General features: G+C 44.1%; 1 protein-coding gene across 1 annotated transcript in view; it reads right to left on the reverse strand.

Annotated features, from left to right (window-relative positions):
* Window positions 1-20,902, reverse strand: part of BFAR (bifunctional apoptosis regulator) — a 95,925-nt gene extending 75,023 nt beyond the window's left edge. The window contains exon 1 of the mRNA XM_073591081.1: window positions 20,449-20,902. The gene's annotated coding sequence lies outside the window, so the exon portion shown is untranslated. The remainder of the gene's footprint in view (window positions 1-20,448) is intronic.
* Between the last annotated feature and the right edge of the window lie 2,537 nt (window positions 20,903-23,439).

The following is a 23,439-nucleotide window of genomic DNA, read 5'->3' on the forward strand; positions in this document are numbered from 1 at the left end:
ATCGTGTTCCATCCCTAGAAGCTACCCTCAAAAAGTACTGGAAACCATCATCATTCACGTTGAAAACGGGGTGAGTGGGCAGTCTCTAGCGTTCCATTCCAACAGTAACGCCCGGTTTCTCTTTTGACATGCTGGGTTATGGGCGACATTTCTGCTCAAATATAGAGGCAAGCCAATAGAAACCCACCCCCCATGGTTTATGATCATGAGGTCTGTTCCAGATCTTTTTAGGAGTAGCATATGTATGGGGGAGAACAAACCTATAGATACAATATTACTACAAAATCGCTGTACTGTATCTCTAATAATTAGGGGAAATGAAAATAACAGGGAAAAGCAGTAAAAGTTCATGTTATATAGATTTTCAGTCAACTTAATAGGACTCACGTGGGCTCGCTGGGGATTGCCTTCTGGATCTCCTCTTGGTTCTTTGCGGTCCGGCTTGAGAACTCCTCCCCGGTACCGCTGTTCCCGAGTGGCCCACCAGTTGCGGTATAAACTGCAGCCAGTTCGGAACTGATACGGGCTCAACAGCCATGAAGAGAAAAAAAAAAAAGGCAGGTAAGTCCCCTGGTGTGCAGAGAGTGGAAGAGCTCTGCGCCTTCCTAAAAACGGCCGAGAGGGGGAATCCCCATCGATAAGTGGCTCCCTGACGTTGGGCAACGTCCAAGATCGCAGAAGTGCCCATCTATAGAGAGTGGCTCTGGAAAGATCCGGCAGAATCTTCACCGATGCTCCATCGAGCTTCCCATGCTCGTCGGGTGATTATCTCCTTCTGGGTGTAGCAATGCATTCGTCAGACCACATCCCGTGGACGGTTAGTGTCACTCCGCCGGGGCCCCAAGGCTCGATGTATCTGGTCCAATTCTAGACCGGCTGGGACTGCATCGTTAACTCCTGAAAGATCGCTACCGCCATGTCCACCAAATCATCAGGTCCCGTAGCCTCCGGCAGACCCCGGATTCGCAAATTGTTGCGACGGCTTGTCTTCCATTTCCTCCATATGAAACTGGAGCATCACCTCTGCGTGCGTGTGTGTGTGTGTGTGTGTGTTGAAGTAGTTCCAGAGTGGTGATTCGTTGTTGCAGAGTCCAGGGAGCTTTCTCCCATAGTCAGCAGAGATGACAGGGCCTGGACATCGCGCCGGACCTCAAGGAAATCCTTGCAGTGTTGCTCCTCTATGCGGCTGATAAGAGCTTCTATATCGGCTTTCGTCAGTAATGAGTCAAGCAATGCTCGGAGGTCTGAGTCCATACAGAAGGTAAATGATTGTGTAGAGTGCCCAGGAGCCGAGCAGGAGACCATCAAGGAGTCAGGATTAATTTGGACATCTGGGGAGGCAGTTGGAGCACTTGGGCTTGAGGAGTCTCACATCATGCCACGTGGATCCACCATCTTAGTAGCAGGGGAGGACGCCTGAGCACCCGTAAGATAGCTGTCCATTTTCCCACTTCCTTTTGTGGTTTTCACTTTCTGACTGCTTCCCTTCGCTGTCCTCTTCCTGGTAGAGGGCATGCCGCAGAGTTAAGGTGTGGTAGGCCGGGGCAATCGAACGGGGGACGGGAGCTCAAGTGGTACAAGTCTTCATTCAGCCATGTCTAAGTCACGCCCCTCATCTGGTTGGCCATATTTAAACTTAGTCATGTGATCACCGGTAAATATTGGCAGGAGGCTCCTGAGGCAGCACTTCTTTCTTTAATCCTAGGTTCAATTAAATCAATTAAAAAGGGAAAAAAAAAAACTTAGATTTCTCTTGATGGCAGTAAGAGCCATAATTCCATGATACTGGAAATCCCAAATAACATCAACAATACGGGAATGGGTAGTAGAGATGAACCATACAATGCGGATGGAAGAGCTAGTATGCATAGCAAATAGTGAATGCAACTTTTGGGAAGTCTGTCTGAGTTTCTAGAGTCTCCTCAGCTGTTACCTTATTTGTGACTGTCGGGATCCTGTCTGATAGATGCTATATATTCTTTTTGGCTTTTTTTTTTGTTGGTTGTGTGGGTTTTATTGTAGGTATATAAAAATTGGCATTAATAGCGAATATTATATCATGTTATATCAATGCTATTCTTTACTTCTATTTGGGGAAAACATAGTTTGGAAACGTGGAAATATAAAATTATGTTAACCTAAGATATATTTAGGTTATAGTCACTAAGCAAAAGTTATTTCTCGCTTTTTTTTTTGCAAAATGCTATTCTTTTCAATAAAAATATATATAAAAAAAAAAAAAAAAAAAAAAAAAACACCCCACACACCACCACACACTCTTGGATGGGCATCTTAGCCAAACGCAACATACAGAGATACAGGAAATGGTAGAGACAGAAATACATACACTCACATTGGTGGATGGACTAATGTATTTGAAACCTCACCAACTATGTATAGGTAGGTGATGTGCCAGTGCTTCACAAAAATACATAAAAGCAAGGAGCTCAGCTTTAACCAATTGAGCTTCATAAGATTTTACCCCCTTCATGACCAGACCATTTTTTGTACTCAGCACTGCGTTCTTTTAACTGGCAATTGTGCGGTCATGCAACACTGTACCCAAACAAACTTTACATACATTTTTTTCAACACAAGCAGAGCTTTCTTTTAGGAGTATTTGATCAGCACTGGGGGTTTACTTTTATTTTTTGCAATAGAGAAGAAGAAAAAAAATAAATATATATATATATATATATATATATATATATATATATATATATATATATATATATATATATATATATATATATATATATATATATATATATATATATATATATATATATATTTTCTTACTTTCTGCTATAAAACATATCCAATTGATATATATACTAATAGTTTATAGCCAAAATGTATTCTGGTACATTAGATGAAAAAAAAAAAAATTCCAATAAGCGTATATTGATGTGTTTGCGTGAAAGCTATAGAACAAACTATGATAGGGAATGTGTATTAACCATCACCGGTGACAGTAATCAGTAATAATACAGTGCCTTGCAAAAGTATTCACCCCCCTTGGCATTTTTCATGTTTTGTTGCCTCACAACCTGGAATTACCATGGATTGTTTGAGGATTTGCATCATTTAACCACTTGCCGCCCGCCCTATTACACAATGACGGCGACAAAGTGGTTTGATAATCCTGATCGGACGTCATATGACGTGATCAGGATTATCCGCTATTGCGCACCCCCGGGGGCGCGCACCACGGCGATCGGGGGTGGCACTTGTCCCTCGAACACAGCGCATCCCCGATCAGGGTAAACAGCCAATAAAATTGGCTGTTTACCATGTGATTGGCTGTGTCCAATAACAGCCGGTCACATGTCAAAACAAATCGGGCACGCGCAGATCGGAGAAGGCGAGTGTCCCTCGTACACAGCCAATGTAATGGCTGTTTACCCATGTGATCGGCTGTGTCCAATCACAGCCGGTCACAAGCATAAACAGTGGCGGTTTCCAGGGATCTCTCCTCTCTCCTCACACACCGATCGTGTGAGGAGAGAGAAGGAGAGATCTGATCAGTGAGTAAAACATCTTTATTTTTACATCTACTGTCTGCACAACACGAACCCCCCCCCCCAATCAATAAAAAGAACCTGTCACAGCCCATCATCAGTACCGCCATCGGTACCATCTGGATCTGACAGCCCATCTGTCACACAGGCCGCCATCAGTACCACTAACTGTGCCGCTATTAGTACCACCATCTGGATCTGACAGCCCATCTGTCATAGCCCATCTGTCACACAGGCCCGCCATCACTACCGTCGCACAGTCCCGCCATAAGTACAGTCACACAGGCAATCAGTAACCTGTCAGTACCATCACACAGGCCCGCCATCCGTGAGCTGTCAGTAGCACCACCAGTTCTGTCACACAGGCCCGCCAAAAGTACCACCATCATGTCCCAAAGAGTTTACACAGCTGAGGAGGCATATAACATCCTTACCATGTCGGATGATGAGAGCAGCGGGGAGCTCTCATTATCCGATTCTGGTTCGGAATACGAGCCAGTGGAGGGTAGCGGATCGGAGTCCGAGTCAGCGGAGGAAACCGCCCCTCCTAAAAGAGTAAGGAGATCAGGACCTAGATCAGAAAACCTGCCTACCACCAGCAGTGCCAGACCCCAGGAAGAGGAGCCCAGTACAAGTACTGGAATTGCACATCCAGCCCAAAGAATCCGGGCCCAGTCCTACCTTCCCGATGCCCTGGCAAACCCATTATGGTTGCCTGCCAACTCAGGATCCGCTACAATCCCCCCTTTAACTGCACAGCCAGGTGTGCAGCCCAACACATCGAATTTTTCATATTTGGACTATTTCCATTTGTTTTTCCCGGAAGATTTGTTGCAGTACATGGTGGACCAAACAAATCTCTATGCAGAGCAATTTATTGCTGCCAACCCCAGTTCGTCCTACGCCCATATGTTCCATTGGCGACGTCTCACACTAGACGAATTCAAAATTGTTCTTGGACCTTACTTTTAATATGGGGCTTACAAAGAAAAACGAACTGCATGCCTACTGGTCCACCCACCCCATCCACAACATGCCCCTATATTCCTTTATGTCCAGGACAGGGTACGATATGATAATGCATTTCCTACATTTCAATGACAATTCGCAGTGCCCTCCCCAAGATCATCCCAACCACGACAAATTATATAAGCTTCGCCCCCTAATAAATTCTTTTACCAAACAATTTTCTGAAGTCTTTATCCCTGACCAAAATATTTGTGTAGACTAATCCCTTGTTCACTTTACTGGCCGGCTGAATATCAAGCAGTATATCCCAAGAGAGCCAGGTACGGGGTGAAATTGAACAAATGTGACCCAGCCACTGGTTACATGTACTCATTTCGTATTTATGAGGGAAAAGACTACCAGCTCCAGCCCCGTGAGTGCCCCACATACATAAGAACCAGTGGTAAAATTGTGTGGGACCTTGCATACCCCCTGTTCAAAAAAAGGCTACCACTTATATGTAGATAATTACTACAGCAGCTTGGCCCTTTTCCGTCACCTGTATTGTGAAAAAACCCTGGCCTGCGGTACCTTCCGAAAAAATAGGAAGGGCTTCCCACAGAATTTACTAGCAAAAACGGCTACAAAAAGGGGGAAGCCGCATTCATGAGGAATGAGGAGGTGTTGGCCATGAAGTATGTTCACATGATGACTACCATTCACAATGACACCTTGGTGGAGGTTCAGAGAAGACGCGGCCCCGTAGTAAAGCCTGAATGCGTCCATGACTACAATCTGTATATGGGGGGGTGGATTTAAATGACCAGATGCTGCAACCATATTTGCATTTCATCTGTTTCATATGGCCATGTTAAATTGGTTTGTCTGCTATCAAAAAATCACCCGAAAACCAACCCATCACCTACCTCAAATATATTGAAAACATTGTCACTGCCCTTATTTATCAGCAAGGACCCACCCCAGGAAGGAAGCATTCGCTCCGATAGTGTAAGTCGACTTCATGAGTAACATTTTCCCTATAACATTCCCCCCACAGAATCCGGAAGAAGACGCCAAAAGAGATGTCGTGTATGCTCAAGTGGAGGCGTTAGAAGAGATACAAGTTATTATTGTCCCCAATGTCCCTCCCAACCTGGCCTGTGTATCGGTGATTGCTTCAAAAATTATCACACATCCATCAGATATTAGTTCCCCTTATTAGTAACAGACTCCCATTTCCCCATTTCAATTACCTGTATGCATAATTTGCCTGCCACCATGTTTCTACCTTCCATGTTAATCTGGCCTGTTTACCAACAATGTCTTTGCCTGCCGTTTTAACCACGTTTCTGACTTCCACGTGCACAGACCTCGGCCTGTTAAAAATTGACCATGTTTTTGCCTGCCACTTGGACTGATCTTTTGCCCTTCTACTTCAGTACACAGGGGTCTCACATATGTGAGGGGCTTCAGAATAGCGTCCTGAGTAGAGAAAATCAGTTTTTGGTTTTCTGTGTTCCCAGAACAGGGTCTGGTTGCCCGGAGAATTCAAAGAGATTTGGGTGGGAGAAGCCTCTACCCCTGTCCGCCTGGCCCTAAGCCTAATGGTCCTTCCTGCTGCCTGGACCAATACTTTGGCTGTGTTGACTATATCTCGGCCTGCTGCCTCTACTGACTATAGACAGTATTTTTGCCTGGACATCTCTGCCTGCTACCTAGACCAATGCTTTGGCTGTGCCGACAGTATCTCTGCCTGAACTAACTATGGACAGTATTGCTACCTGGACAATTGCTTTTGCTGTCGCTGACCACATCCCTGCCTGCTGCCTGGACCGATGCTCTCCTCTGTGGACCACTACACTACTAAAACCACAGGTAATCTTTTGTTATTTGGTATGTACATGTTATGTATTAGAAATATGAAGGGCCTTCAAAAATATGATCGGTAGTCATGAAATTATGTGTAATTTATGCTCCTTGAACAACTGGAGGTGCTATTTGGATGTTGGGCCTCTGTATGTGGCCAGGCTGTGTAAAAGTGTCACACATGTGGTATTGCCATACTCAGGAGGAGTAGCAGAATGTATTTTGGGGTGTCATTTTTGCTATGTACATGCTATGTGTTAAAAATATCTTATAAAATCAACAACTTTGTGTTAAAAAAAAAAAAAATTTATTTTTTTTCCACGTTTTCCAAAAACTTCTGGAAAAAAAAAAAAAAAAAAAAAAAAATTATGAACCGTTCAAAAGACTCATTATGCCTCATAGATTATACACTGGGGTGTTTGCTTTCCAAAATTGGGTCATTTTGTGGGCGTTTCCATTGTCCTGGTGCTTCAGGGCCTTCAAAAGGGAGATAGGTCATCATGAAATTATGTGTGTAATTTTGCTCCTAGAATGCCTGGAGGTGCTACTTGGTTGTTAGGCCTCTGTATGTGGCCAGGCTGTGTAAAAGTATCACACATGTGGTATTGCCATACTCAGGAGAAGCAGAATGTATTTTGGGGTGTTATTTTTGCTATGTACATGCTACGTGTTGGAAATATCTTATAAATGGACAACTTTGTGTATAAAAAAAAAAAAAAAAAAAAAAAAAAAAAAAAAAAAAGCGTTTTTTTTCCCCACGTTTTCCAAAAACTTCGGGAAAAAAAAATGACCTGTTCAAGAGACTCATTATGCCTCATAGATTATACATTGGGGTGTTAGCTTTCCAAAATGGGGTCATTTTGTGGGCATTTCCATTGTCCTGGTGCTCCAGGGCCATCAAAAGGCAGGTAGGTCGTCATGAAATGTGTAATTTTGCTCCTAGAATTCCTGGAGGTGCTCCCTGCATGTTGGGCCTCTGTATGTAGCCAGGCTGTGTAAAAGTCTCACATGTGGTATCGCAATACTCAGGAGGAGTAGCAGAATGTATTGTTAGGTGTAGTTGCAAGTATATGCATGCTGTGTTCAAGAAATAACCTGTCAATACAATATTTTTTTTTTTTTTTTTTTTTTTTTTTTTTTTTTACACAAAAAAAATTTAGTCTTAATTTTCCCCAAGAATTGTGGGAAAAAATTACAACTTCAAAAAACTCACCATGCCTCTTACTAAATACCTTGGAATGTCTACTTTCTAAAAAAGGGGTCATTTGGGGGGTATTGTACTTTCCTTGATAGTGTCTCAAGAAATGAGATAGGCCTTCAGTACATCATGTGTGATCAGATGTGATCTATTTTCAGTGATTTGCACCCTAACTTGTAGACTAACTTTCACACAGACTAAATAATATCCACTAATTTGGGTTATTTTTACCGAAGATATGTAGCAGTATAAATTTTGGCCCAAATGTATAAAGACATGACTTATTTGCAAAATTTTACAATAGAAGCTAAAAAAAAGGTTTTTTTTTCCCAAAATTTTCGCTCTTTTTTGCTTATATCGCAAAAAAAGAAAAAAAAACAGCGGTGATTAAATACCACCAAAAGAAAGCTCTAGTTGTGTGAAAAAAAAAAAAAAAAAAAAATGATAAAAATGGTTTGGATACAGTGTAGCATGACAGTAATTGTCAAAGTGTCAGTACTGAACGCTGAAAATTGGTCTGGGCGGGAAGGTGTTTAAGTGCCCTGTATTGAAGTGGTTAATTTACAGAACATACCCACAACTTTGAAGATTTTTTTTTTTTTTTTTTTTTATTGTGAAGCAAACAAATAGGACAAAATAACAGAAAAAGTCAATGTGCATAACTATTCATCCCCCTAAAGTCAATACTTTGTAGAGCCACCTTTTGCGGCTATCACAGCTCCAAGTCGCTTTGGAAAAGTCTCTACGAGCTTGCCACATCTTACCACTGGGATTTTTGCCAATCCCTCCTTGCAAAACTGTTCCAGCTCCTTCAAGTTGGATGGTTTGCACTTGTGAACAGCAATCTTTAAGTCTGACCACAGATTTTCTATTGGATTGAGGTCTGGGCTAGGCCATTCCAACACAAATACATGTTTCCCCTTAAACCTCTCAAGTATTGCTTTAGCAGTGTGTTTGGGGTCATTATCCTGCTGGAAGGTGAAGCCCCATCCTAGCCTCAAATCACACACAGAGTGGTACAGGTTTTGCTCAAGAATATCCCTGTTTAGCACCATCCATCTTTCCCTCAACTCTGACCAGTTTCCCAGGTCCCAACTGCTGAAAAACATCCCCGCAGCATCATGCTGCCACCACATTTCACTGTGGGGATGGTGATCTTTGGGTGATGAGATGTTTTGGGTTTGCACCAGACAGCGTTTTCTTTGATGGCCAGAAAGTTCAATTTTAGTCTCATCAGACCAGAGCACCTTCCTCCATACATTTTCGGAGTCTCCCACATGCCTTTTCGCAGACTCAAAACGTGTAATTTTGCTGAAAGTAATGGCTTTCTTCTGGCCACTCTGCCATAAAGCCCAACTCTATGGAGTGTACGGCTTATTGTCGTCCTATTTACAGATAATCCAGTCTCTGCTGTGGAACTCTGCAGCTCCTCCAGGGTTACCTTAGGTCTCTATGCTGCATCTCTGATTAATGCCCTCCTTTCCCGGTCCGTGAGTTTTGGTGCGCGAACATCTCTTGGCAGGTTTGCTGTTGTGCCATGTTCTTTCCATTTGGTTATGATAGATTTGATAGTGCTCCTAGGGATCAAATATTTGGATTTTTTTTTTTTTTTTTTTTTTATAACCTAACCCTGAATTGTACTTCTCAACAACATTGTTCCTTACTTGTTTGGAGAGTTCCTTAGTCTTCATGGCAGTGTTTGGTTAGTGGTGCCTCTTGTTTAGGTTTTGCAGCCTCTGGGGCCTTTCAAAAAGGTGTGTATGTGTAATAACAGATCATGTGACTTAGATTGCACACAGGTGGACATCATTTCACTAATTATGTGACTTCTGAAGGTAATTAGCTGCACCAGAGCTTTTTTATGGGCTTCATAACAAAGGGGGTGAATACATACGCACATGCCAACTATCAGTTTTTTATTTCTGAAAAATAGTTTTATGTATATATTTTTCTAATTTTACTTCACCAACTTAGACTATTGTGTTCTGATCCATCACATATAATTCAGATAAAAAAAAAAAAAAAAAAAAAACAACAACAACTAAAGGCTGTAATGTAACAAAATAGGTAAAAAGCCAAGGGGGGTGAATACTTTTGCAAGGCACTGTACTACACACAGTCACCAAACTGACGCTGGCTGGGAAAGGCTTACCATCTAGGGTGATCAAGGTGTTAAATCAGTGCCTAACTGTGTAATGTGTAAAAAGTGTGCTACTTTTACTACTAGAACTCTGTTTCTTATCCCCGCTTTGCAGGGTTGAGAAACTGACAGATCGTGCCCTCTGTACAGAGCTCTGTGTCGTTTATCAACAAAGCTCTGGGCTGCGATTACACACAGCCAGCCAATCAGCAGGTCCTGGTCTTGAATCATTGGCTTGAACTTGCTGGCAGGCTCCCTTTGTTTACCATCTCAGCAGGAGCTGGGCGGGTGACACCCACCCTAAACCAGGGAGTAGACAGCAATGTACGGGTACTTCGCTTTGCCTACATTTGCCACTCGTCCACAGTATATTGCAGGTGGGTGTCAAGGACATACTAGCTGGTACTCAGGATGCCCAACTAAGGGAACATCAGCAGTCTAACCGATACGGTTCGGTGCGACACGTTTGAAGAAAAAAAAAAAAAAAAAAGGAAAGGGGAGGGAACCTCTTAACCCACATTGATCAAGGGTAGGGCAGCCCATTAACATGCACATTTACATGTGAACGAAGGCCAATAAGCGCTGCAATGCACAAGAGCCAGTTTTGCACATTGCGGCTACACACAGAATCTGTTCTTTAAAGTGGAAGTAAACCCCTCCTATCATTTTCAGCCAAGGAAGCTGCCATCTTAGCCTGTTTGAACTTCAACTGCCATAGTACTGCACACATGATCTGTTAACCACTTCAGCCCCGGACCATTTGGCTGCAAAATGACCAGGCCACTGTTTGCGATTCGGCACCGCGTTGTTTCAACTGACAAATGCACGGTCGTGCGACGTGGCTCCCAAACAAAATTGACGTCCTTTTTTTTCCCGCACAAATAGAGCTTTCTTTTGGGTGGTATTTGATCACCTCTGCAGTTTTTATTTTTTGCGCTATAAACAAAAATGGAGTGACAAAAAAATTATATAAAAAAACAATTTTTTCCTCAGTTTAGGCCGATATGTATTCTTCTACATTTTTTTTTTTTCTTCAAAAATATCGCAATAAGCGTTTATTGATTGGTTTGCGCAAAAGTTATAGCGTCTACAAAATAGGGGATAGTTTTATGGCTTTTTTTTTTTTTTTTTACTAGTAATGGCGGCGATCAGTGATTTTTATCGTGACCGCAACATTATGACGGCCACATCGGACAATTTTGACACATTTTTGGGACCATTGGCATTAATACAGCAAATCAATTCTATAAAATTGCATTGATTACTGTAAAAATGTCAGTGAAGGGGTTAACCACTAGGGGGCAGGGAAGGGGTTAAGTGTGTCCTAGGGAGTGATTCTAACTGTCTGGGACGGGCTAGCAGTGACACGACACTGATCGCTGCTCCCTATGAGAGGGAGCAGACAATCAGTGTCCTGTCACTAGGCAGAATGGGGAGATGCTGCGTTTACACTGGCATCTCCCTGTTCTTCAGCTCCGTGACACAATCACAGGCACCTGGAGTCCACGGGTACGGATTTCGCGGCAGGCGCGCGCACCGCCAGGAAATTCAAAGTGACATACAGGTACGTTACTTAGCCCAGCCGTGCCATTCTTCCGACGTATATCGGCGTGAACCAGTCTTTAAGTGGTTAAGATACCAGCCATTGGATGGTTTGACAGTTTGAGAGCACATCCAATGTGACAGTTACATTCCTGGCATTAGCCAGAATGTAACTGTTTTTTTCAAACTGTTAAAATCGATGGGTTTACTTCTGCTTTAGCCCCAGTTCATACTGCCGTGACTTTTAATGCATCAAAGTCACATGACAAGTCGCACACTATTAAGGGCAATGGAACCATTCTAATTGGTGCGCTTCAAGGCGCTCCGACTTAGAAAACGGTTTCTGCATCATTCTGGGGCGACTTCAAGATGACTTGCATTGAATTCTGTTAAAGAAGTTGTATACAAGCCGCACTGGTGTGAACCGGTGTTCCATCGAGAAATGCCCTCTGTTGAAAAATGCCTCCGATGGGTCTGCACATGTGCAGTATGCAATGTCACTCCAGCTGATATGACGTCAACACGACGCATGCGCAGATTGTCGGAGGAATTTTTCAACGGGAGACAGTATTTGATGGCCAGTATTCAAAGCTATGCAAACAGTGGAGGGAGAATGTACTTATCAGATGCTGCCTCGTTGTGGGGCGGGTTTTCCGTGTGCTGAAGGGCGGGTTGGGTGTGTTGAACGGCGTGTTTTGCCTGTGTCCAAGGGCGTGTTGCAACACACACACAAACACCCACCCTTAACCAATTCAGCCCCGGAAGGATTTACCCACTTCCTGACCAAACTATTTTTTGCGATAGGGCACTACGTTGCTTTAACTGGCAATTTGCGCAGTCATCCAACGCTGTAACCAAACAAAATTGTTATCCTTTTGGTGGTATTTGATCACCTCTGCAGTTTTTATTTTTTCCGCTATAACAAAAAAAAAAAAAAAAAAAAAAATTTAAAAATGTATTTATCAGATTAGACCGATATGTATTCTGCTACATTTTTTTCAAAAAATATTGCAATAAGCATATATTGATTGGTTTACGCAGAAGTTATCACGTCTTCAAATAGGGGATAGATTTATGCCATTTTTATTTATTTATTTTTACTAGTAATGGCGGCGATTAGTGATTTTTAGCGGGACTGCGACATTGCGGCAGACAGATCGGACACCTGACATTTTTGACACTTTTTGATAATCAGTGACATTATTACAGTGATCAGTGCTAAAAAATTTGCACTTTTATTGTACTAATGACACTGGCAGGGAAGGGGTTAACATCAGGGGCGAACAGTGATTGGGTTAAACATGTTCCCCGTTTGCATTTTCTAACTGTATGGGGGGACTGTGTGACTGGGAAAACACAGGTCCGTCTTCCTGCAAAACAAAAAGACAGGATCTGTGTGATCTCCTCTGTCAGAACACAGATGTGCCTTATTTACACAGGCAGATCCCTGTTCTGTCACTGCGGGAAACGATCAGGGGTGGCCGGGCAACGAGTCTCCCCCACTGGCCAATGGTAGCGCACGCGCACCCATAAAATTGAGTTTGTGAGCCAACCTACTAGAGCTGCACGATTCTGGCCAAAATGAGAAGCACAATTTTTTTTGCTTACAATAAAAAGATCACGATTCTCGCGATGCAAAATCTTTCACATTATACAAAAAAAAAAAAAAAAAAGGCTAACTTTACTGGTTAGATTTTTTTTTTTTTTTAATTCATTAAGGTACTTTTTTCCAAAAAAATTGCATCTGAAAGACCGCTGCGCAAATACAGTGTGACATAAAAAGTACTAGTTACTTACCGGTAACTGTCTTTCTAGGAAATCTTCCAGGACGGCACACCTGAGAGATGAGAGGCTCCTCCCGACAGGAAACACAATCAATCAACAGCTGTTTTAAGTCCACACCCTTCCCCTTGATCCTCAGTTTGTAGAGAAGTAACTCCTGAACCTGTTTCACAAGGGAAATCATTCCTCATAGGTACTCACCTTCTAGTGTTCTAAAATTTTCCCTCCTCCAACGGGTGGGAAGTAGGCCTGCCGTCCTGGAAGATTTCCTAGAAAGACAGTTACCGGTAAGTAACTAGTACTTTTCTCAAGTCATCTTCCAGGACGGCACACCTGAGAGGATAATCAAGTAGCTCAGGCCTACCTTTAGGGTGGGACCACTGCAAGACCCTCTTGGCGAACCTCGGTTCTGCAGTGAGCTTTACCTTCACTCCATATGCTTGATGAAGGTATCTTAGCTGGATCATGCGGCTGATCTGCCGGTCTACTCCACCGGTGTCCCTGCCTTCTCTGCTTCGGATTCAGGATCTAGGTGGAGTGGGCTCTTAAAGATGGAATCAGAAAACATGTTAAACTTGTAGGTTATCAATGTTGCCTGTCACACATCTAACAACAAAGGCCTATTCTGCCTATAGGTGCTGCTTAGAACCACTAAAAAGATTAATCGGAGAGCTGTGTTGTAAGACAAGGACACTACATTGATCAATAAGGGAGCCTGTCTTAACACAACCCTGTCCAGGGAAATAAAACTGCCAAAAGGGGGGCCCCTGACAGACAACCTTTTCTGTTCATTTTTATCTTTACGTCAGCAAAGACTGAAGGGAAACCTACTTAAGGGAAATAGATTAACAAAAACTTAACCCCTGGGTTTAAGGCATGCCCAATCTATAGTTTTACTTATGCCTGAGAGCCTACTCAGGAGATTAACATCCGTAGCAGGAGGAGAACACTCATACTGCTACATCTAGTTTTGCTAGAAGGGCAAAATGAAGGCCATGCACCGAGCTGTAACCTATTTGGTCGGGTATATATCTTTATACTTCATCTTCAGGCCATAAAACTCCTCTGAACCGAACTTCCTAAGTTCTTATTACAGGGCGACTCATCGCCTTCCTCCAGTGACCCATAACTCTACCGGGCTTCAACCCTAGGAAATGGCTCTGGCATCCCTGAAAGTAAGGGGTCGAGGCTTTCTGACATGTGACATTTGCAGCCAGAACTCCTGGCCCTTCCACGGAAGAGAAGGCTGAAATACAAAAGTTGATACATGTATTATTAATATCACAAATAAAAAGAAAAAAAAAAATCATAGATTGTGGACATAGCACAATAGATTTAAACAGAAAGGACACAAACAGACAAAAATGTTGTGTATCTGAGTGTGACTAGCTAAACCAACATATCAAACATGGGAAGAGACCCAAATCTGAACCTCACAGTCTGGTTTTCTGATGTGCGGCCAATATGTAAACATTAAGACACAAACACACCTTAAATGCTGCGCATTTCTGAAGTGCAGCTAGCTAGGTCATAACTGGTAAATACAAAAAGGACGGGAACCCCCTTTTACAATGGTGTTTTACTGATGTACAGCAAAACAAGGCCTTAAAGAGAAGACAGAAAGACCCAAACTTCTATGTTGCGTATTTATGACGAACCACCAAGTACAGTTATAAGACAATCCTTTCTGTTATGCAGTTCTGTAGTGCAGTTACATAGAACCAACACAGAAAGAACACAAGCAACCTACAGCATTGGGTTTTTCTGAAGTGCCATAAGGTAAGGGAATATAAAACAGAAAGCACCAACAAGCTTCAATGTTGAGTATTTCTGCTGTGCAGCAACATAAAAACAAAGAAACAACAGACAGCCTTTACAGCTGCGATCTTTCTGGTCTACTGCAAAATAAGGCAATAACTCCACAATGAGTATCCCTGCTGCGTAGCAAAACCTCAACAGGAGGGACAGATAAGCTTAGGGTTCCCACACCCGTGCGACCCAACCTGCCACTTGGGACTGCAAGACGCCTGAGAAGTCATATACTATGGCTTCCAAAGGGTACCATTCGTGACTGTGCGACTCCAGGTCGCAGCGTCTCCAGCAGTCCCTGCTTACGGAACCACAGACCTCAAGATTACACAGGTCGCAGGAAAAGCAGTTTTCAGGTTGAACAAACAAGGGGTCCCCATGCTGTGGCTCCCTGGAGGAGTGCAGCCAACAACCCCCTACTGTGTATACCTAAGAAACAGCAAGGAAGATCAATGAGAAACACCACTTACTGCTGTGCCTTTCTGATATACAGACGATAAGGCAGTAAATATAGGACATACAGGACACAAACAATGTTCAATCTTTGTGTATGTCTGATGTGTAGCATATACCAATACTGAGCAGAGATGCCATCACGCTCAATGTGTCTCCCTGCTGAGCAGCAAAAACAAAATCAGAAAAAGACAAAACAACCTTCCCTGTTGTGTCCTTTCTGATATGCAGCCAATAAGGCAGTAAATGTAAGACATAAAGGACAGACAACCTTCAATCTTGTATGTGTCTGATGTGCAACAACAATTTTGAATAGAGATAGCACATCCATATTCAAGTGATTTGGCATGCGACTCAACATGTCAAATCGCATGCCTAAAATCGGCAGCCATTGCCGTTAATAGCACTGTCTGAATCAGCACGACGCCACTTTGTGGTGCTGTACCGATTACCAAAGGCAGTATATGTACTACCCCTGGCCCAGGTTCAATTTGTACTTCTGTTATGGAGCCCGACAAATCAGGACCATCAATCTTTCCTGCTGCCTTTCTGATAAGCAACCAGTAAGGCAGTAATACAGGACACAAAACCCCCACAGACAGACCTCAATCTTGTGTAGGTCTGATGTGCAGCAATATAACACTTATGAGCAGAGATGTCTTTACCAGACTCAATGATGTGCGTTTCTGCCGTGCGGCACAAAACCAGAAAGTACAGACCACCTTCCCTGTTGTATTTTTCTGATCTGTAGCCAAACAAAGCAGTACCTTTAGGACATAAAGGACACCCAACAAGCTTCAGTGCAGTGCATTTCTGATGTACAGCAATATACCCCTTATGAGCAGAGATGGTGGGCGGCACAGTGGTGCAGTGGGTAGCACTCTCGCCTAGCAGTAAGAAGGGTTGCTGGTTCGAATCCCGACCACGACACTACCTGCCTGGAGTTTGCATGTTCTCCCTGTGTCTGCGTGGGTTTCCTCCGGGTACTCCGGTTTCCTCCCACACTCCAAAGACATGCTGGTAGGTTAATTGGATCCTGTCTAAATTGGCCCTAGTATAGGTATGAATGTGAGTTAGGGACCTTAGATTGTAAGCTCCTTGAGGGTATAGGGACTGATGTGAATGTATAATATATATGTAAAGCGCTGCGTAAATTGACGGCGCTATATAAGTACCTGAAATAAATAAATAAATAAATGTCACAAATCTCAATGTGTATTTCTGCTGTGCCACCAAACACCCCAGCAAGGACAAACCTTCACTACTGAGGTCTACTGGTGAGCAGCCAAGGAGTCATGGTGTATCCCTTTATGAAATAACCAAAACAGGGGCAATTTATTTAATAGGCCTAGCCTGGGCTGTAGATACTAATCCTTCACCACCAGTGAAGGAACCAATCCTAAAATGGTTGGACACCTTACCTCCGTAGATTGAGCAAACGCTAGCCAGCTCATACACGGGTGGGGCCGATTAGTAACTAAAGTCTCAATCAGCCCAGCCCTAGAGACCAATTTAAGACCCCTAGAAAGGGTGGTTACCAATTTAGCCTGGAGGTAAATAGCCACCTGCAGGCCTTAAACAAGCAATCATATAGCCATCTAGCTCTTGCATATGTTTGCACAGAAAATCCTTATTCAAAGGATATAGGAAAACGATTTATGGTAAATCGCTTTTAGATCTGTCACTGAGTGGACTGTAGCCCAAACCAACAAAAAGGTTTTTCTTACCCCCTGCATTAAAATATAACCACAATGTAAGAGTGGAGTGGGAGCTTATGAAAAGTTACCCATAGCAAGCAACCCCCAAAAGGAGGATCTGTCACAAGGGAACCCCTACTGTGCCACACAGAAGCTTGGTCCCTGCCACATTGTTGAAGGTTAGGTCAGCGTTTAAGCATCTTGGAGCAACTTCAGATTCCTAGCAGCTGGGCTAATAGGGCCAGATAACCTAGTGCACCTGCTGAGCAAGGGAGCTGACTCCTGAATCCTTCAACCATTGCACCATTAATAATTTGTTCAGTGGTATACCTGGCCAGTAAGGAACTCTTTGTTCTACCAGGTCACCCCCTTTGCTATATTCACCCCTACTAATGTACCACAACCGGGTATGTAGGGAGAGGCTGGCAACCTACTATTGTGATAACCACAGTGTCTCTGCTATAAGAGGGAGCTGTGGCTGGTGGTTTTTAGCAGTAGCTTCTGGGCTGTTTTGTTATGCAGACCCCAGGCCCTGCACTGCACCACTCACTAAATATAGTTGGAAGAGGAAAAAAAATGCCTTACCTACCTCTTTCCCATCTGAGGTGGTTTAGGCACATTCGCTCCTCTGCACCACTTGTCCACCATACAGCATCATTGATGTAAGAGGGAGCTGTGGCTGGTGTTCTTAGCAAAAGCTTCTGGGCTATTTGAATCCAGACCCCAGGGGAGATGATCTCAAATGCCCAGAAACCATCTGGCTGGGATTGGGGATTTTTGACTCACCGTTGTCGTCTTCCCCCTTTTGCCACAGCCACCGGGCTTGCTTTTCCATCCTTATGGTCCACACGCAAGGAGGATAGCCGCCAAAGTGCCCCCCCCTCCAACTGCTGTCCCTTTAGGGAGCTGCAAGGTTAGGCTGCACTGTACCAGTCAGTATATACACATGGGGGGGGGGGGGGCAATGCCATACGTTCCTCATTCCTATCTGAGGTGGTTTAGGCAGACAATTACCATAGTGAATTGGTGCCTCCTCGAAAGGAGGATGTGGGCGCCTGCTCCTGCTGACTCTCAGCCTTCCCTTCTGGGTAAGAACGCGGGTCGTTCAGGCGGTGCCCTCCCCAGCAGCCCACGCGAGCTACCAGGGGCCCAGAAGTCAGGGGATACGATCCCCCTGGAAAGAACCGACGGCCAGCACCCCCGTCTGAACGGACGCCCGGACAGGTAAGGGGGGAGACAGGATAAGGGCCCCTGAAGTTCTGGGTACACCACTGTACCCAGGGGCCTTCAGCTATCAGGGGGGGCTTTCCCAGTTTTTGCTGCCCCCCCTGAAGAAAGGATAGGGGAACCCCCCGGGAAGGATAAATATATCCTGCCAGACCCAGAGGCTTCCCAGGCATTTGGTCCGGCTCCCAGGGGGAGACCACCAGCCCCAGGCTTCAGTCATTTGGAAAAAAACAAACAGTTTCGCTGTGTAGGGAGAAACACAATCAAAAACTGAGGATCAAGGGGAAGGGTGTGGACTTAAAACAGCTGTTGATTGATTGTGTTTCCTGTCGGGAGGAGCCTCTCATCTCTCAGGTGTGCCGTCCTGGAAGATGACTTGAGAAATATTTCAACAACCACCATTTTATTCTCTAGGGTGTCTACAAAAAAAAAATGTGTTTGGGGGTTCTAAGTAATTTTCTAGCAAAAAAAATGATTTGAACTTGAAACCAACAAATGTCAGAAAAAGGTTTAGTTGTTTAAGTGGTTAAACGTTCCTCACTTGCACAGGAAGTCTATTCCATTGACAAACTGTTACAATGTTTATACTTAAGTTCAAATGATAAAGAATGTTTTGTTTCTTGGCAGACTGCCCCGTTTTTCTCTTCCTTTCTTTTGAAGGCTGTGGCTTCAGAAGAGCAGAGAGAATTCTTTGTATAGGAAGAATTGTGAAACACTTTAATCAAGATCGCGATAACGATTCTTGACGATCAATCACGATAACGATTCTTGACGATTAATTGTGCAGCTCTACAACCTACACCTACAGCGATTTACGGGAAGGAGCCAACCTGCCGCAGTATGACATGGCTGGTTGGCAAGCGTTTAAACACACCCATAACTCGCAACAGCGAGGCTCAATCTGACAACTATGTTCCCCCGCTGTTTGCATAGCATCGGATAATGCCTCCAACGATCTGCGCATGCGCTCTGTTGACGTTAAAACCAGCTGATCAACTTATCAGCTAGAGGGTGTTTGGTACCACGCATGCGCAGACCCATAGGAGGCATTTTTCGACGGAGGGCATTTCTCCAATAGAACACCAGCACTTAAAGCGGAGGTCCGCCGAAAAAAAACAATATTAAAAGCCAGCAGCTTTTAATATTTGGACACTTACCTGTCCAGGGTGCCTGCGATGTCGGCAGCCGAAGCCGATCTGTTTGTCGGCTCTCGGCTGCTGCCGCCATCCTTGGTGAGGGAATAAGGAAGTGAAGCTGTGCGGCTTCACTTCCTGGTTCCCTACTGCGCATGCGCGAGTCGCGTGTCCTCACTGGCCCCTGCTGTATTCTGGGACCTGTGTGTGTCTCCCAGAATACAGCTGGGGAGGACAGAGTAGGCACCGAAAGTGGCGTAGGTCACTGCGAACGCTGTGTTGATCTAGGCCAGGAAGTGGGAGCAAATACCTGTATTAGACAGGTATCTGCTCCCTCGTCCCCCTGAAAGGTGCCAAATGTGACACCGGAAGGGGGAGGAATCCTAAAAGTGGAAGTTCCATTTTTGGGTGGAACTCCACTCTAAGGGCCCATTTGCTAAACTGCAGCTATTTAGTGTGAAGGCAGCAGCAAATTTCGACTGCAAACCTGTGCAGCAGAGGGGACAAGAGTCACGTTTAACCGCATCGCACAGCTCCTTTTTTTTTTTTCTCCTTGTTAGAACTTTATGTGAAGCACACAAGGTGACACTTCACTACACAACACCGGCTGCTCAGTGACATGCAGGATCATCCAATGAGCTGCAATATTATACAAACACATTGTAGTGTGAACATGACACAGAAAACGATCATATTGTGTGTGTTTCATTGCAGTTACCTGCATTTATGCACGAGGAAAACTCAGATAAGCACACATAGTGTGAATGGGGCCTAAAGGAATCTTTTGTGAAAGAATAAGAGGCTGTAAATGAGGTGAGAATTGTGCCAAGTTATGGCAGCCGGGCGGGGACATATGTGGTGCAGCAGGTGGTAGCGGCCACAATAACCCACACAGGAGCCGCGGCCAGCTCCGTCCACCACAGTCAGCACTTTCTGTCCTCTGCATACTGAGGGCAGACATCCCAGGAAGCATTAGAAGTGAGGGGAGTGCAGCGCTCACCTCATACACCTGTCGCTAGAAAACAAGACTAACCCCCTCCAACATTATGTGTGTGGAAGATAACACTCCGCCACACACATAACACAGGCCTCTATGTCATTACAGCACGGTCTCAGCAGGAGAACTACTCACCGTGTTCCGGTTCCGTCAAACATTCCGAGGAGAACGCCATATTTCTTAGCGTCCCCACATCTCTTTCCTTTTCCGCCCGGCCAGCGTTGTGATTGGTGCAACTCTACGCATGCGCCTTTCGTCTGTCGTCTGGTGGCCGCCCAGTGTAATCGTTCATAGGTGTGCTCATAGTATGGGGTGCTGGTTCACGTGACCACATAGAGAGAGGTCAACATCTACTCTACAATACATAATAAAACAGCACAGCGAATGGTCACCCATGACTTCTATTAACTGAGACTCACTCTTGAAAGTTTTCTCTTTTTTTTTTTTTTTTTTATTCCATTTCCTCTTTTTAACCCATTACCTACCAGGGGAAATTTACATTTTTAGCACACGTTAAAATCTGCATTTTTTTGCTAGAAAATTAGACTAGGTTCACACTTGTGTCATACCTCCCAACATTGTGAGATGGGAATGAGGGACACCTAGCAAATGTATGTAGGCATAGGACACGCCCCCTGCCACACCTCCTTAAAGGAGAAATAACCCCCAATAAAAGGTTAATTAAATCCACAAGTGCTTTTTTTTACCACTACTATTCCTTTATATTGGCTTTTAAAATGTACAAATGCAGCAATTTAGAAATTGGATGAAAGGTTTAGCACTGGGAGACACTTTTTGAAAGATAAAAAGTGCATTTTACATACAACTATATAGATCAGACCAAAATGAGGAGGAATGAGGGACATTGCTCCAAATCAGGGACAGTCCCTCTAAATCAGGGATAGTTGGGGAGTATGCTTGTGTGGTGCTGGGAACCGCATGTGATTCGGACAGGAATTACACCACTTTCCTGTTCAGATCACATACGATTTTTTTGCAGTGCGTTTTGAGCCTATTCATTTTGTATGGCTCAAATCCCATTGCATCCGCACCAAAAAGGTGCATGCACTTTTTTTCTACACTGGAAACAAATCATTTGGGTGTTCACACCCATGTGATCTGATTCTGCCAATCGTACTGCATTTTGCCAACAGTTTCTGGGGTGTCACTAACATTGACACCCGCAGCAGTTCTAGGGTTGCCACCTCATCTCCTTAAAACCGAACAGATATGAATTACACAGGATCTGTGGCTGATTAAGGTGGTAATTATTATTATTATACACGATTTATATAGCACCAATAGTTTAGCGCTTTACAATGTAGAGGGGGGACAGCACAATTACAGTACAGTTCAATACAGAAGGGACAGGAGGGCCCTGCTCATAGACCTAACATTCTAAAGGGAGGGGGTGGTGGTACAAAAGCTAATAGATGCGGGGAATGATTTGATGGGGGTGACTCGGGGACAGTTAAACTCACTTGGTGCCTTATCTGCATTAAATTAACCTGTGTAATTCATACGTGTTCAGGTTTAAAGGGATGAGGCGGCAACCCTAAGCAGTTCGCATGAACAGCGTGCGATTGTGATGTGGTCCGGAAAAATTCATAGGAATCGCTGCAAATCCATCACTGCGTCAGTGTGAACCTAGGCTCACTTAGAACCCCCAATCACTGAGGGGTTGATTTACTAAAACTGGAAAGTACAAAATCTGGTGTAGATGTACTTGGTAGCCAACAAGCTTCTAACTTCATCTTGTTCAATTAAAGTAGAACTATAGGCAAAATGTCTTTTTTTCATTTTGGATAAAGTAACGGAGGGTTATAACCCCTGTCAGAATTTTATTTTCACCATCTGTGTCCCATTGCGGAGATTTCCCTTCCCTTCCTGTCCCATAGCCAAACAGGACGTGAGAGGAAATCCCTGCAAATTAAGGGAATTCCTTGGGACCCCCAACTCACTAGAACTAGTGTCCCTGTTGGAAGCATTCACCCTATATTACTTTTCTGGGGACAACTCAAAATTTGTGATTTTCTTTTACTTTCACTTTCAATGATAGTGGTAAACAGGACAGATAGAGAGGATGAATCTCATTAATGGGGGCACAGACAGCAATAAAAACTGACAGATGTTCTAATCCCTCTCTACTCTATACAAAACTTGAAAAAAAAAAGTGTTGCCTTTAGTTTTAATTTAACCACTTGCCGACTGGCCGCAGTACATATAGCCAGTGGGGGAGCTGATTGGCCAGAGGGAGAGCCACCCACGATCGCTCCCCAGAGAGACAGGATGGTGGTCTGCCAAAATAAACAAGGCAGATCGCTGTCCTGTCAGGTATGAACAGAGAGATCTGTGTTCCTGCTAGCAGGAACACAGATCTCTCTGTTCATACAGTGAGTCCATCCCCCACACAGTAAGACCCTATACACACTATTAGATTTTCAGCAGATTTTTGTCTTCAGATTTACCAAAACCATGTAGTGCAAGGGCCTGCCTGATTGCATACAAATTGAAACTCTTAAGGTTTGACCTCATATTATTTGTTTTTGGTAAATCTGAAGACAAAAATCAGCAGAAAATCTAATAGTGTGTATGGGGTCTAAGAAAGCATCCCCTAGGGACACACTTAAAGGATCACTAAAGATATATATATATTTTTTTTAAATAACAAACATGTTATACTTACCTCCACTGTGCAGCTCGTTTTGGCCCCGAACCTGGTCTTCTGGGGTCCCTCGGCGGCTGCCTCGGCTCCCCCCCACAAGGACTCAACACCTTCATGCGAGCTCCCTCGCATGGTGTTGAGTGCTTGTGGGCGCGCTCCCGTGATACAGCCGGCGGCCATAGCCGCTCACTGTATCACTCGGCCCCGCCCCCCAGCACGTTGCGTCATTGGATTTGATTGACAGCAGTGAGAGTCAATGGCTGCGCTGCTTTCAATCCATCCACTATAACCAATCAACAGCCAGGCTGAGCGGCGAAGAGGATGTCGGGGGCGAGCGCAGGACTTTCAAGGGGTCAGTTAAGTAAAACGGGGGGGCTGGGGGGGGCGGTATTGTCGGATGTTTTTTCACTTTAATGCATTGAATGCATTAAGGTGAAAAAACTTTTACCTTTACAACCCCT

This window comes from Aquarana catesbeiana, linkage group LG06 (assembly GCF_042186555.1).
Source record: "Aquarana catesbeiana isolate 2022-GZ linkage group LG06, ASM4218655v1, whole genome shotgun sequence".
NCBI lineage: Eukaryota > Metazoa > Chordata > Amphibia > Anura > Ranidae > Aquarana > Aquarana catesbeiana.